The sequence below is a fragment of the Octodon degus genome, unplaced genomic scaffold (assembly GCF_000260255.1).
Source record: "Octodon degus isolate 3935 unplaced genomic scaffold, OctDeg1.0 scaffold00425, whole genome shotgun sequence".
Taxonomy (NCBI): Eukaryota; Metazoa; Chordata; class Mammalia; order Rodentia; family Octodontidae; genus Octodon; species Octodon degus.
The window spans coordinates 85,026-100,826 of NW_004525001.1; positions in this window are offsets into that span (position 1 = coordinate 85,026).

Genomic DNA, 15,801 nt, shown 5'->3' on the forward strand with positions numbered 1-15,801 from the left:
CCACAAGGTGGGGGTTCAGTCCCCTAAAATTACCGCTCTAGTCAGATGCCAGGTGTAAGCCCTGGGTTCTTTTATCTGTGCTTCTGAAAGACCAGCTATGATCCAGGGGCCCACAAACCCTTACTCAAGTTCCATCAATTTGTTACATGGCTCACTGAACTCAGGAAAACACTTCTTTTTACAAAGGATGTTAGAAAAGCTACAGATGAAGAGATACACAGAGCAAAGTACTGAAGGAGAGGCAGAGAAGCTCATGCATCCTCGAGGAGCCTCACACATCCCAGCTACCCGGGAGCTCCTAGAGCCCAGTCCTTTGGAAGTTTAGGGAGGCTTTCTTGCCTTGATTAGATCATAGGCCAATTTAACCTTCAGCTGATCTCTTCTCACTGGAGATTGGGGTAGCGGGGCTGAAAATTCCAATCTTATAATCTTGCTTGGTCTTTTTGGTGACTGGGCCCATCCTAAAGCTACCTACATCTAGGGATTGCTGGCCCCATGAGGATTAGTGACGTGCTGAACTTGGCTGTAGTTGATGTGCAAAAGCAGACTCGAGAAAGCTTCTGGAGCAGAAAAGGTGGAAGATGCCAGAAAAGGAAGTAATCTTATTTTGTGTGCAAGGCTTTACGTACAAATTTGTCTCATTTGGTCCTCTGAGCAGTGGGGCCAAGTTGGAGTTCTGTTCTGCTTTCATGGAGTGAGGGAGAAGGAAAGCTGAAGGAAGTGTAGCTGTGAGCTCAAGCTCACAGAGGCCTCGGTTCCAAATCTTTTGGGCTACACAGACCAGGGGGCATGAGGCCTTGGGAGCTAGGTCAGAGGAACATGTAAGGCAGTGACCTGATCAGCAGTGAAGCCTCCTGGGTGGTAAATCCACCAGGGACCCCAGGCAGCTTGAGCTGAAAACAAAAATCTTGCTTCTTAGCAAAGATACTTGGAGACATTATGAACTTCCAAGTCAGTGGGTAGCCAGGGCTGCAGATAGAAGTAACGAGACAGCTCAGATCATGTGTTGATGGCGGAATGTGCCATCTAGCTTAGGAGCATCTTGATTGCACGGATGTGTGCCTCAATTAAATATAACAACAATAGGCAACTTGAACAAACTGGTAGAAAAAAGTTTCAAGAATAGGCAACCTAGGCTGGGGAGATAGCTCAGCGGTCTGAGCGCCTGCTGAAACCAGGCATGGTGGCACATGCCTGTAATCCCAGTGCCGAGGAGGCTGAGACAGAAAGATCACTATGAGTCTGAGCTGCACAGTGAGACCCTGTATCAAATAAATAAAAGAGTAAAAAGGGAGAATGGGCAACCCATTTGGGGTCCCTCCTGTCTGTCACTCAGGAGCTATTCCTATTGCCCATTGTCATTCCCCAATAACTCTTCCTAGTCTCAAAGAAAAAGAACTGAGCCATATCATGTTTTCATATGCTATGAAAGGATACTAATTTCACGCTCTTTAGGTTTTAGGCTGATTCAAGGCAAACTGATTTTGTTTAGAAAAACAAAACAAAACCTTTCAGCGTTTGTCATCGTGGTGGCTGGAGGCACAGGTACAAGCCTGGAATGGGGACTGGAGTGCAGGAGAAAAGCGCTGTCCCTGCTGCTGAGGGCGTCTCCCTGCCTGGAACAGTCATCAGTACGAAGGAGTAGTTTATGGTTTGTCTGCTTATTTGACGATTTCAAAGAAATCTCTGAGTTTGAAAAACACATAGAATTATGAAGAGGTAAGAAAAAGATCACCCATAATCCAATCAGCCAGCAATAACCACTTTATATTGTGGTATTTTTCTCTCTCAAATTTCTTTCTGGGCTTTTGTTTTTAAAATAAATGTGATGTCTGGCTCCAGACCCATCCACTTCCTAAAGTGGATGAGATGAAGCCCGTTTTATCCAGCAACTCTATACATTTTCATTATAAACTGTAATATGTTTAGTACAGAAAATCTAAAAATTTTAATGAATGAATGAAGAAAACCAAACTTATATAATTCAATCCCATCATGCAGAGAATTAACACGGGGGTGAAGTTTCCCCCATTTGTCTTTGCATTTCATTGAGTATGATACATATTTTACCTAGTTTTGTACTCCACTTTCTTTTCCTAACATTATATCATAAGTATTTTCTCATGTTATTGCACATTCTTTTAAGGCTACATAATATTTTGGGTATGGATATTACATAACTTATTTAACTATTTCCTTTATGGCAAACATTTGATTTTCTGTGAATTCTAGTTTGCAAATCTTTGCTGATAGCTCTTTCATTTCTCTAGGTTTATTTCCTTCAAGATGAGCTTCTGGGCAAATCATATGAACTTTTCAGAGGCTGTGAATGTTTCTATACCTATTGCTGTGCTGTCCTTTGGACAGGGTGGACCCAGGGCAGTACAGCAGGGCACCCTCTTCGTCATGCTCTGGACAACTCTGCTAATTTTACTCTACAAACAAACTACTGCTATTTGGCTAAATGACCCAAAATACAAACATTTTTCCTCAGCATGATTTTACAAGTCAGCCACCTTTTCTTGACAGAGAATGATTTCAACTTCCAGTTTAAATGTTAGCGGGCCTCCTCATCTACAGAGCGGAGATATCCACCTTACAGAAGCATGTCGACGGACAGAACACCATCAGCAAGGCATACAAACTGCTAAGCACCATGCCTGGTGTACACCAGCTGCCCAGGGCCCATTACAGTTATCTTCCTTGGCTCTCCTTATCTTCAACTTGGACACCATTTGGAGTCAGGAAAAGTATTAAATACCAGATTTCTAGCTGAGGAAACCAAAGCTCAGAGAAATGAAGTAACTAGCCTAGAGTCCTGATAGCTCGTAGATGATCAAGTGAGCTCCCTATCCATGGTCTAAAAGAGGGGCTAAATGCAAACCAAATGTGGCTCCTAAATGTTTTAACTGACCCATAGAAAAAAAGTAAAAAAATAAGATAATATCAAACAAAGCTCTTCTTTAAAATGAAGAGATGCTACATCGATACCATTTATGATTTCTTGTTTCTCTTGAAATTGATGGTGGGTCTGGGCAGGGCTTGGGCAGGGGAGGTCCCCTTTGCAATGGCCACGCCCCATCAGGTCTACACACTGGGTATGTGGTTTCCAGATCCTGCTTTGGCTTCCTGGCCCATTGGAATTTGTAACCCCTGCTCTGACCCTCTCTGGTATTAGGATCTAGGGTTTTTAGCCAGCTCTCTGGACCATGTTCTTGCTAACCTCAGATGGATTGCTCCTGGAGGCCAAAGACTGCCCACCAGCCGGTCGGTCCTGCGGCAGGGCCCTTGTAGTCAAGGAATTCGAATGTACATTGTTCTCCGCCCAGCCGCATTCGTGCAGGGTGAGCTCACCCTGGCCTGCTGCCTCCCTCCCCCAATCTCTCCAATTAAAAACATATTACCTTCCCACTCCACCCGGAGCAGCCCTGGGCCGCAGCTTTATTTTATAAACACATTTAGACAAGTTCAAAAAGGAATGATTCATGCTGGACCTGAGCGCTCCAAAATGCAAGGACTGCTGAGCATTTTCACAGGGCAAGCATCCTGAGCTGGACCAGGCCTGGCCCTCGGGGGGTATCATCTCTCCCGCACCGAGGCCCTGGATTACCTGGCCGCAGCTGGAAGGACTTACCCACATGGCCACCTTTCGGCACCCCCTGAGCAGCCTCAGTGGGGCCCTAAGCCCAGCACCAGCCACCATGGCTCCTGAAGGGAAGGATGCAGTCCCCGCGCCTCCCACCTTACCCCATCCCTGTGGTCGGCCCCTCCTCTTTTCCCCAGCTCCTGAGCTGGCTTCAGGCTCCTTCACTCAAGCTGAATTCGAATTCCCTACTTTGAACTCCTCTACACCTGGAGGGTGGACCGTGGAAGGTCTTTTTTGCTTCTTAGGATGCCTGCCTCAGTGTCAGACACAGAAAAGCACGTGAGAGGAGTCCGATAGAACACTAGCAATAGCAATAATAAAGCTAAAGAAGAATGAGTATTGAGCAGGTGCAGGCCAGGTTCTAAGAATTTACTTATATTCTTTCATTGGTTTTGTTAAGAACTCAGTGAAGTACATGCTATTTAGGATAAGCCCATTTAATAGATGAGGAGATTGGCAGGATTAGGTTTCAAATGAACTCTACCCATAGGGCTCTGTCTTAGTTGTCAGAAATGGAAATGGTTTTGGGTCATTTGATCTTGCCACTTGATTTTACAAATGAAGAGTCTCAGCTGTCAGACTCTTGCACCACACCAGGGCCTGGCACATATCAGAGGTAGAAACATTTTTATGAATGAATGAATGAATGAATGAATGAATGAATAGCTATATATCAGTGTTTTTAAGGCACACTCCCTCAGATAATTACTGATCTGAATCCTCTATTATAATGTTAAAAATGCAAATACTGATAATAGCAAACGCTGGGAACAATGTGTAGCAACAGGAACTCTCATTGATTAGTGGTGGAAATGCAGAATGATACTGCTACTTTAGAAGCTAGCCTGTCAGTCTCTTACAAAGTTAAATGTATTCTTGGCATATGATCAAGAAATTATGCTTCTTTTTTTTTTTTTGCGGAACCAGGAATTGAACTTGCACTTACAGGGAAGCGCTTATTCTACTGAGCCATCTCCCCAGGCCAAAATTATGCTTCTTGGTATTTATCTATATGACTTCAAAACTGATATCCCCACAAAAACCTGCATATGAATGATTATATCAGCTTTATTATTATTGTCCAAACTTGGAAGCAAGCAAGCTCTTCAACTGGTGAGTAGATAAATTGTGGTACACGCAGACTTTGGAATTTCTACCTACAGATCTCATCGTTGTCTTTTTGAATCCTAAGTGGAAAGCCTGGAATGTTAACAATAATTAAGGAATAGTGAGAAGCTAGAGATGGAACATCTGGAAGGAGTGAAGATGTGGTCCTGAATTCCAGTCAAGAAGACAAGGGCTCTCGTTCTGCTGCCTGGAGCCACGTGGATGGAGTAGTGCTTTGTAACTCATGATATAGCAATGATGGTGAACCAGTGGCGTGCATATCATTGTGTTTTTCTTTTAAGACAAAAGATGTTAATGTATGAGTTGCTTTTTTCTAAACTACAACCTCAGCATTCAGGTTTAACTGCTTTGTTGGTGGTTTGTGATGAGTAAGTGTTTTTGGGGCTGCACTTTGTGCCCTTGTCTCTCAAAGGTTCATCCTCACTTCTGGATAAGGGTTGGGGTGGAGGCATTAACATAAGGCTGGCTAGAAGGCTTTGCACAAGGCTGAGCAGAGACCGCTCCCCAAGGCCTGAGCTGCTGCTTCCTAGAACCAACACAACTTTGTATCTCACACCAACACAACTTTAGCCAGGTGATCAAGATCAGCACCAGTAGTCACAAATCACGTGGACGGTGTGTTCTTCTAACAGGATGTGATAAAATGGCACTTATCTCTATAACCTTTCTCCCCAAAACCAATCACTGTAGTCTAATCATGAGAAAAATATCAGACAAATGCCAATACACAGGCATCTTATAAAATGACTGGCCAGGCGTTATCAAACTGTCAAAGGCCACCAAAAACAAGACAAATCTGAGAAATTTCACAGCCACAAGAAGCCTAAGGACTATGCTGAATAAATAGCATTTGATATGCTACATAGGATTCTGGAGTAGAAAAAGAACAGAGCCAAAACCCAAAGGAATCTGAATGTACTATAGACTTTAATTAATAATCATATTCCAGCATCAGTGCACCAACTGTAACAAATGAAGCACATTAATGGAGGATGTTAATAGGAGAGACTATGTAGGTTGGCGTGGGGGATGGCAAAGGAAAATTTTCTATTTGTTCAATTTTTCTGTAAATCTAAAAGCATTCTAAAAATAAAGGTTATTAATTCAATTAGAAGTCTTTTTATTAAAATAATCATACACACTTGAAGACTTTGAAGTTGGATACCTTATGTTTGCATTTTGGCTTTAAAACAACTTCTGACTGTGAGACCTTGGGCAAATTATCTTCTTTACGCCTCTGTTTCGTCATTTGCAGTGCAGGGCTAAGAATAATTTTTAACTCACTGGGATATTTGGAGAATAAAAGAATGTATTGCTTCAGAAGTGCTTGGCATAGTGCCTGCTATGTATATGGCGCTCATTAAGTGATAAGTATTATTATAGGCATATATTCATGGACACATGTACTGGAGCTATTACTGATGCAAAGTTTATTTTTATTGTTTTATTTTATTATTTTTAAAAGCAAAATCTGTCATCTTAAAAATTTTCAGCCAGTTCTGTTCTTAGAAGAAAAGGTCTTTTGTGTTTAAGCCAAAAAGTCTTGAATTGTTTTTATAATTATGTGGGCATGGGACAAGCATTTTGGGAATGGATTTGGGTGGGGGTATTTGTCTCCTTCAGAGCCTAGGGCATTCATTCTTTAGTGGACTCAGTTTTCCCAACGTTTCTCTTGTTCCCCACATCCACTGGATTTGAAAGACAATGGGTGAGAGGTAAAGCAAACAGCATACAGGCCAATGGACTTGTGAGAGAAAATGACTGACATTTCAGTCCTCCCTTTTGAGGATCAAAGTTTTGAGAAGACTTCTGCTGGGAGAGGATGTTTGACCAGGAGCTTCCCATCTGGGAAAGGGCTCTGGCTCAGAAACCCTAACTGGACACTGGGGATTGTGGGGTGGCCTGTGTGCCCATTCTGGGTGCAGCCTCCTAGTACTGCCTCTCTGACATTGCCTCCTTAGCACAGAGACCCCTGGGAGAACATCACTGGGTGGGGGGGACTTTCTGTCCTATCCCACTCCAAGAAACGCTTGGAGCATTTGCACCACTGAAGCCAGGGACGATCTTTCTGTGCATCTATGGCTGGGGGTTGTAGCTTCTGCCATGCTACCTGGAGAGAGGGACTTGTGTTGCAGTCCTGGCCCTGTTTTCACCAGAAACACCATGTGCTACAGCTGCAGCTGAGGGAAGGGCGAGACCTCCTAGTGATCATGTCGGGAGGACAGTATCCAGGTCTTACCTCCTGGACCACGTAGACCCTGGACACTCGATCTTGACAGAAGATTATAGCAAAATACCCAAGATTAATAACTTATAAAAAGAAAAGCTTTACGTGGGCTCATGGTTTTGGAGGCTTCTGTCCAAGACTGAGTAGCTCTGTAGTTTAAGACCAGTGGTTAGGCAGCTGATCGTGGCAGGGGCAAGCTGGACACCTGGGAGCCAGGAAACAGCTGAAGAAGAAGGGGCCGGGGCCCCATGAGGCCCTTAAAGGACTCTCCTCCAGCTCCCTAACTCTTGCACTAGACATCACCTCCTAAGGGTGCCCCCTTCTAATAGCACTGCTTTGAAGACCAAGCCTTTAGCACAGACTTTTGGGAGACATTCATCAAAATGAAAGTCAAGGGCCATGAGAAGAAAAGACTTCTTTATAATGAACAGGAGCTACTATAATTGGATGCTGAGAGAAAGGGGATGTCACTCTGTACTAGAGCTGGAGAGCTGCGTATCGGTTCCCCGCATAACCACCCATGGGCATAGATACTTCTAGACACATTTGTGAATGTGTACACAGGCATGCCAGTAAACACTGGCACTCACACACAGGTGCCAGCACACACTGCCTGTGCTGCTTATTGTTTTGGCAAAAAAAACTCCTTTTTTGCACTCAGCTTTCCTTCCAGTCTCTTTTTTTTTTTTTTTCCTTGCAGTACCAGGGATTGAACTGAGGACCTTGTGCTTGCTAGGCAAGTGCTTATTCTACTGAGCTGTCTCCTTGGACCCCTTCTTCCAGTCTTGAATCCTAACTGAGGGTGGGTGTGGGAAGACAGGGGACTGGTAGGGCCATGTGGAGAGAAGCTAATTTGTTTCTGCAGTCCACACATAAGGTAAGGACAAATTATACAGTGGATTTTTATTTTATTTATTTATTTGATACAGGGGCCTGCTATACAGTTCAGACTCATGATCTTTCTGTCTCAGCCTCCCCAGTGCTGAGATTATAGGTGTGTGCCCTTAAGCCAAGCTTCGGGGCCAGCATGGCGTGCAGTACCAGGGACTGAACCCGGGTCCTTGGGCTTGCCAGTCAAGCACTTAGACTGCCAAGCTATCTCCCTAGCCCTATACAATGGGTATGAAAACTCATTTTTAAATTTGACAGTATTTGCAAACTGATTTGAGTCCCTCAGAAGTAATAAGATAAAGTATACAATCTGAGAACCAAGTGCAATGTCTTTTAAAGATGAAGCTATTTACAAATCTGTAAGGCACACCCTGCGTAGAGTGTATATATACCTCATTATTGTCCACAACATAATGGCCACTAAGAAAAAATTAGAGGTATGTCATAGGTATACAGAGTTTTCTGCAATGAACAGATGTGACTTTTTTTTTTTTTTTTTTAGTGTATTTGGTTGTTATAGGGTCTCACTATGCAGTTTGGACTCAGTGATCCTTCTGTTTTCATCCTCCCTAGCACTGGGATTACAGGCATGCGGCACCACGCCTGGACTCTCATGGCTCAGCCTACCCTGCAGGTGGGCCTGGCAGAGCGTGTGGTACCGGAGATTGAACCCTGGTCCCTGCGCTTGCCTTAGCTTGCCTAAGCAGGTTCTTTAGTCTGCTGAGCTGTCTCACTGGCCCCGATGTGACATATTTGACATTTTAAGTTTAAAGTGAAAAGGAAGAGAAATTGTTGGTTATTTGATTATTATATAACTGTGTATACTTGCTAGAAAAATACTTAGAAAGGTATAAACAGTAAAACTCTGAACTCAGAGCTGAACAATATTTTAAACATTTATCAATATTGTCAACATTTTGATTTACATACACCCAAGATATCAATATCTATAGCTATAATTATAGTTATTACTATCTATACACTTGCATGGCTCCATAACCTGCATCTGCGTGTGGCAATAGATGCTGAGTCTTTTCTCCTATTTCTATTTTTATTTCAATTAGTCATTGTTCAGTGACCATCCTACAAGCATAGGCACACATATCTTAAGATGTAAAAATACTTAGGGAAGAGAACTGAATTGGCTGCCCCACCCCCAACCGGGTCTGCCCACCCCCACCCCCAGAGAGAAGGCTGCTGAGGTGAGCTTGGAGACTCTGCGTCCTCTGAACGTTCAGGAACATCTGGAGGAATGGTTACAAAGATTAATGTCATGCTCAGTGTCAGAACTCCCCCTGACATTTCCTCAGTTTATCTAAACAATTTAGGGGCACTCTCTGAGGATTAGGCACCACCCTGCAGCGCAAGGCCAATACTTAACCTCTTGAATGCTCATTTCCCTGGAGACACGCATGGAAGTTGGTTCTTTAATTGCTAAAACAATGAGGCTATGCGTGCAACCAATACAGGGAGAACTTGGAATAGTTTAAGGCAAGAATGCAAAAATGGAAAATCTGGACCCACTAGGTTTATGGAAATTCTAATATAGTTGAGCAGACTTTGAAAGCTGGTTAAAAAAAAAAAATAGAAACTAAATGATAAATGAAATCGGTGTTTCTGAAACTATGATGTGTATGGAACAGAATCTGGAGCCAAATGAAGAACTTTAAATGTGATTCAGGGAATATTTTTACCCATACTTCCATTATCAGAAGAGTCCTAGGGGCTGGAGAGATGGCTCAGTGGTCTAAAGCACCTACTTGGAACAAGCTTGGCAAAGCACAGGGACCACGGTTCGATTCCCCAGCACCACATGCCAGCCAGCCGTGCCCCCTGGTGGGCTGAGCTGGCCACACACACACACACACACACACACACACACACAAAATAAATAAATATAAATAAATAAATAAAAATTTAAAAAAAAAAAAAAAGAAGAGTCCTAGTTTGGTTTCAAACTGGTTAACTGCTGTTTAAAAAATTATTTCTTTTTATGGACAATACACGTCATGTAACTAACGTGTCTTCCATGTTGCTTTGGCTGCCAGGGCCTCAGCAACTCCCTGATTCAACTTAGATTACTGCATAGGTCTTGCATATCAGTGTTGTAATATTCCCTCTGGTTTTGATTTTCCCCCTCGATTCTGGTTTTTATCTAGTTAGATTTTTGTTTTATTGCATGTATTTCTTGTAAGCCACCTCAAATCTTTTGTTAGATAGATTTGTAGATCAAAACAACTTGGATTTGTGGTTCAATTTAAGAAGAAATGAACGTTTCGGTTTGGTTTTGGAGTTCAGCAAATTAGTGTGATTAGCTCTGATTTGAGGTTTACAGTTCTATTATGTTAAAGTCCTTGGTATTTCATACATCAAAGGGCCTGAGAGCTTGCACTTGACCTCCCACGTGTTAACACTGCGCAGTGCATCGCATGTCTGTTTCCAATGATCATGCCGTAAGAGTGCTCCGAGATTCCATCCTGGAGACTTGCTCACCCTGTAGGGAAGGAGGCATAGATATGGGAACCTCAACTTTCAACCAGCAACGCCATAAAGAGCTTAGGAAGGAAAGTGACCAAATTCAGCCCAACATTTCCCTGAATTTTTTATGTTCAAAGAGATAAAGTCATGAGTCTTCTATATACAAGCAAGTGCACATCTTCAGTGTTTAGTATTCCACTTCCCATTACAGTTACTCCAGAATCATCCACCAAGGTGACACTATATCTTACAGCCATTCATTCTCTCAGAGTCGGGAAACGTCTTCAGGGATAGAGAGATGTAAACACCAGAGATATCATAGTATCCCAAAAGGAAAAAGAAAGGTTATTAGCAAGGCTTAGGCCCAACTCCAGAGCTTTGACTCCTCACACTGGTTCCTGGTGGGCTTCCCAGGGAAGTCCTCAATTTCCATGAAAGATCACTAATTTACAGTAGGATCTAGGCAGACGATGTTTGTTGTGGTGAAATCAGCTAACCTGGGTTCTGGCAGCTGCCGAGACACATGCTCTTATTCTGACCTGATCAGACCTGTTGCTATAATTTGGGTCTGGAATGCCTCCCTGAGGCCTGTACATCAAAGGCTCAGACCCCAATCATGATCCTTATGGAGACTGTAGAAACCTTGAGAGATGGGGTCTGGTAGGAGATCACTGGGGATGTGCCCTGGAAGGAGGTGTTGAGGCCTTGGCCCTTTTCTCTTTCTCTCTCTCACTTTCAGCCACCATATACGGAGTGAATCTTCTCTCTCATGAGCTCCTAGTCCATGATGTACTGCTTCACTACAGGCCCAAGGCAACAGGACCATTAAGCACGGACTGAAGCCCCCAGAACCAGGAGCCAAGCAATCCTTTCCTCTTTATGAGCTGATTATCTCAAGTGTTTTCTCATAGTAACAGAAAGCTGGTCAATATACTCTTTAAGGTTCCTCATCCTTATTTTCTCTCAGGTCTTGTAAAGGGGCAAGAAGAATGAGAGAAGGGAACTAGTACATCTCGACCTTTGCTATTTACCAGAGACCACGCTTTTCATTTATCAGCTTTGTCACCTATTAGCTACTTGACCTTGAGTAAATGACTTCACATCCCTAAGAAGCAGTGGTTTCATCTGAAAGTGTAAATGAGATATTTATCATGAAATTGCTGAAGCTTAGGGTCCAGGACCCTATCCTTGGTACAGGTTTCCTCCAAATACGATCAGTGTGTTCACTTGATCAAATTTGTTGGTAAACTCTGAGAAGGAAAATATTCTAGTTCCAATTAGCTAAGATTGCTATTTCTCCCTACTTGCTTTTCTTTGATCATTTTTGAGATCAGGTTAAAAGAATGAGTTAGGATATCTTTGCACCGAATGTGGTGGAATATGTTTATGTAGTTGCCTCCTTAGGGCAGGAATGACTTATAGAAATATTCCCACCTCCTCTTAAATACTCCTACATCCAAGGCCAGGAGTATCCCTGGAAGTCTTCTCACAATGCTTTGAGAGTCTCTTGTTTCAGAGGATGAGGGTAGTGGGAGGGAAACAAAGTTTGAAATGTGTGGACTCAAAAGCTAGTCTCTGGAAAATCATTCTAAACATGAGACAGGTAAAATTACACACAGGCAATTATATTCTTCCACAGATAGCTAATGAAAACAGAAGCGATATCTTCTGAGAAATATACTCACGCTTCCAAAGGTCATGTGTAGAAAGCTTCATCGCCAGCTGGTGTCGAAACTGGAAGGTGGTAGAAACTTTAGGAGGATCCACAGTGGATGAAGCTCCTGCCCCACCTCACCCCGCCCTAGCCCCACCCCACCCCACCCCACCCCCACCCCTAGCTTTACTCTTGTATACACTGCCACAATGTGCTGTGCTACTATGAGCTAGAGTAACCAGGCTGGTTGACCATGTTCAAACTTCTGACACCATAAGCCAACATAACTCTTTCCTCTTTATAAATTGATTGTCTCAGGTATTGTGTCACAGTAGCAGAAAGCTGGCTAACATCATCATAAATTTATTACTTTTTTTTTTTTTCCTGCTTTCAATTGGGACTATGTGAAGTACCATTTACTAAATTTTTGTTATACAGCCCAAACCTGTAGCAGAACTCCTGGTAGCTAGTGTATCTTTGTGTGAATTGAAGTTTCTAGATTTCAATTCTCAAGTAAAGGAATACATTTTGATTAATCTTACTAGAGAGGGCTGGCCAAATAGCTCATCGGATTAAAGCACCTGCTTAGGCAGATGAAGTGGCCAGGGTTGGATCACCAGCGTGCCATGTTGGCCCCACCCCTGGGGCATGCTGAGACAGCGATTGAGATTAGGCGTGGTGGTATGCACCTATAATCCCAGAGCTTGGGAGGCTGTAAACAGGAGGATCACTACAAGTCCGATCTATGTAGTGAGACCCTGTAGACCCTGTACTAAAATACAAAAAAGAAAAAAAAACTAGAGAAAAGACTGAATTATCTTTCTATTCACTCCACAAGAAATAACCTTGCCTCCTTTTCATATAAAAGATGATCAAAGACAATGTAGGCAAAAATATAGAAATGTGAATATTGTAAATGAATGATACAGGCAATTACGTAAAGTTTTATGTACATGTTCTAACTTGCATGATGCTATCTGCTTTTAAAAACATGCAACGTATGTGACTTCTTACACTAAAATGTTCATTTTTGTAGCTAACTTTTATTTGTAATTTTGTGGGGTTTGGGTTACAATCTGGACTTTCTCCTGACAATAGATGTAGCGACAGCCACTCTGCAGGGAGATAGAAGTTGCTCTTGTTGGTGTGTGGAAAGGGGGTCCCAGTCCAGGAGTGATCTTCTCAGTGGGCAGCAGTTATTATTACAGTTGGGGTCAGAGGAAGCACTGCAGACAGTTTCCCTTTGCTTGGAGCATGGGAAGCCCTTCAGCATTTGCAGAATATCCATTAAAAGGAGTTCATTTCATTCTCTTTCGGAGCTACAGGCTTTTCTTGGGAATACCCAAGCTCAGAGTGTACCTGCGCTGTATTGCCGGAGCTTGTGCCCACACAGCCTCTTTGTTCTTCAGGGACACATTTCTCCTGCCTCACTAGCCTCATGCTTCTGGCATGGTTGTCTGTTCCCTGGGACTCTTTCCACCTGACCACATAAATGAGGCAAACTGAACAAAACAGAGCTCTGTCTTAGATTTTTGGTCTTGAGGCTACAGATCAGTCGTGGTCCTTCTGTGGTAGAGAACATAGAAATGTGTTTTTGGAAGTCACTTGTGATCGTGTCCTCAGCCACACCTGTCTGCATTCAGAAATTAGGGGGAAAACTTGCCAAGGGAAAGGAGAAGTCAAGGGCATTTTGTGGCCTCTTTTTTTTGTGGTCCCTGAGACTCAGCTCTTACTACCTCCCCTCTGTAATGTCATTTACCTAATGAGTGACTCCAGTTTTTCCTAAGCTAATTTGAGTTGGCATTCCAACAGGGTCCATCTCAACCAGCACTCTAGGAAGAAGTGTGAGCAGGAAACAGGCCAGGCTACTCAAAGATTATAATTCAGTAAGTGCTTGGTTACTGATTACATCAAAACAAGCTCCTTTATTTGCTAAAAACTAAATAATATGCTAAGGGACACTAACATCATTTAAAGCCTCTCTAATTTCTTATAAAAATTTCCAGTATTCAATCAAAAATTATCAGGCCTAAAAAGAACAGTATTAAGAAAAAAATTTATGGTAGAAACAGATCCACAGATTATTCACATTTCAGAATTATCAGGCATGGACTTTACAAACAGATTAATTTCTTCAGGAAAGTAAATTAATGTTAAATTTTTTCACTAGAGAATGGAAATTTTTTTTTTATTTGTGTATTTGGTACAGGGTCTTACTGCACAGTTCAGACTCATAGTGATCCTCCTGTTTTCATCCTCCCCAGAGCTGGAATTGCAGGCATGTGCTACCATGCCTGGACTCAGTTGCCAGCTCAGTGCACCAGAGGGTGAGGCCAGTGCAGCATGTGGTACGGTTCCAGGGATTGAAACCCATTCCCTGCACTTGCCTAAGCAGGCACTTAGTCTGCTGAGTCATCTCACCAGCCCTGAGAATGAAAATCTTTGAGACAGGAATCAAATGAAAATTCTAGACATGAAAAATGCAAAACTTGCAAGAAAAAATATAATGCCAAGTGTGATCTTGACAGATGATAAGACATAGCTGAAAGATAAATTTCTAGAAAACATCTAGACTCAAGCATGAAAATTAAAAGAACATAAATTCTGGGGGGAACACGTAAAATCATGTGAAAATGGTGAAAAGGTATTATCTACATGTAACTGAAGTTCCTGAGGGCTAGATAAGAAAGGAAGAAAATGGCTGCTGGACTGAGGAGACAGTTCAGTAGAATAAGTGCTTGCCTGGCAAGTGCAAGGTCCTGAGTTCAATCCCTGGTACCGAAAAAAGAAAGTGGCTGGATTACCGGGTGTGGTGCTGCACACCTGTAATCCTAGTACTTAGAATGCTGAGGCAAGAGGATCACTATGAATTCAAGGCCAGCCTGAATTGCATAGTGAAATTCTGTGTCAAAAAAACCAAAAAGGGGGTGGGGGGCTGGACAAAGGGGAATAATTTTGTAAAAACTAGCAAAATGTCAGCCTGCAGATTGATCAATCCCTATGAGCCCCAGGCAAGACAAATATAAAAACAAATATCCCTCAGTACATCACAAACTGTAGAAAGTCAAAGACAAGGATTTTTTAACTTGCAGCAGACTTAGAATGATGTTAGGCCAGGAATATAGCTCAGTGGCATAGTGCCTGCCTGGCAAGTGCAAGGTTCTGAGTTCAATTCCTGATACCAAAAATCCCTCCATGCTTTGCTACCAAAGAAGCAACCTATGAAACAGAAAATAATGGAATAACATGCTGAGAATGAAGGAAGAGAATTACATACATATATATATATATTTTTTTCTTTTGTATTTTATATTACTGATGCCATGGTTAACATCTTTTGTACATTGTGTTTCATTAACAAAATATTGTATCTATAGCTATTTTTAATACTTATATCCTTTAATTCTTATACTAGAATGAAAATTAATTTACATACCATCATTACAGTACCAAGAGCACTCTGAATTTGACTATATTCTTTTTTAAAAAAGGGAATAAAAATAATTTTTAAAAACACATTAGAAATAATACACCTTCAAAAAGCTACAACTCTTGTTGCACAGGTCCTGCTTTACCTTGGTCTTAACCATCCAGTAGAAAAGTATGAAGATGAAATATAGGAAGTAAAGCCATGTTGTTATGTTGAGCTGTGGGGGACTCAGGTCAATAATTTCTGACATTGCCAGTTAAACAGAAAACCCAATGATATTATGGGCTTCTGTACTCTTTTAGAATATTTTGCTGAGTTTACACACCTATAATATTCAACAACGGAAC